Here is a 1,348-nt window from a genome sequence, read left to right on the forward strand (position 1 = left end):
CATATAAATTGACCGACGATTTGAAAGAACAAGAGGCGGAAAATGAGGAAGGATCGACGGAGGATCCTGGTATTCGTTCAAGAAAAGCCAAACGTGTGGTAATTTATACTGATAACGATCAGAATATCAATACTCATACTAGTACTAATACTAATAATGATAGTGATCAAGCGGAAGAAGTGGCTTTGATACGTTACTCACAACAATCGGATTTTCGTCGGGATCTAATCAAAGGATCCATGCGCGCTCAAAGACGTAAAACAGTGACTTGGGAAATGTTTCAAACAAATGTGCATTCCCCGCTTTTTTTGGACAGAATAGACAAAACATTTTTTTTCTCTTTTGATATCTCTGGAATGATTAATCCACTTTTTAGGAATTGGATAGGAAAGGATCCGCAACTCAAAACCTCAGATTCTGAGGAGGAAGAGGCAAAAGAAAAAGAGAAAAAAAAGAAAGAGCAAAAAGAGGAGAATGAACGGATAGCAATATCAGAAACTTGGGATACTATTATATTTGCTCAAGCAATAAGAGGTTCTATGTTAGTAACCCAATCGATTCTTAGAAAATACATCATATTGCCTTCATTGATAATAGCTAAAAATCTTGGCCGTATGTTATTATTTCAATTTCCCGAGTGGTACGAGGATTTGAAGGAGTGGAATAAAGAAATGCATGTTAAATGCACCTATAATGGTGTTCAATTATCAGAAACAGAATTTCCGAAAAACTGGTTAACAGATGGGATTCAGATAAAGATCTTATTTCCTTTCTGTCTGAAACCTTGGCGGGGATCTAAACTACAATTTCATCATAGAGATCCAATGAAAAACAAAGGAAAAATAGAAAATTTTTGTTTTTTAACGGTCTGGGGAATGGAAACTGAATTACCTTTTGGTTCTCCACGAAAAGAACCTTCTTTTTTTGAACCCATTTTTAAAGAACTCGAAAAAAAAACGAGAAAAGTTCAAAAAAAATATTTTCGAGTTTTCAGAATTTTAAAAGAAAGAACAAAATGTTGTCTAAAGGTCTCAAAAGAAAAAATAAGATGGGTTATCAAAATAGTTCTATTTATAAAAAGAATAATGAAAGAGCTTACAAAAGTGAACTCAATTTTATTATTTGGGTTGAGGAAAGGCTATCAACCGAGTGAAACTGGAAAAGATTTCATAATCAGTAATAAGATTACTCACGACTCGACTATTCAAATTAGATCCATGGATTGGACAAATTATTCACTGACAGAAAAAAAAAATGAAAGATCTGACTGATAGTACAACCAAAATCAAAAATCAAATAGAAAAAATAAAAAAAGACAAGAAAAAAATATTTCTAACTACAGATACAG

This window comes from Tasmannia lanceolata, unplaced genomic scaffold (genome assembly GCF_043159265.1).
Source record: "Tasmannia lanceolata isolate RefF3 unplaced genomic scaffold, GAP_Taslan_0.1 ptg000377l, whole genome shotgun sequence".
NCBI classification, from domain to species: Eukaryota; Viridiplantae; Streptophyta; class Magnoliopsida; order Canellales; family Winteraceae; genus Tasmannia; species Tasmannia lanceolata.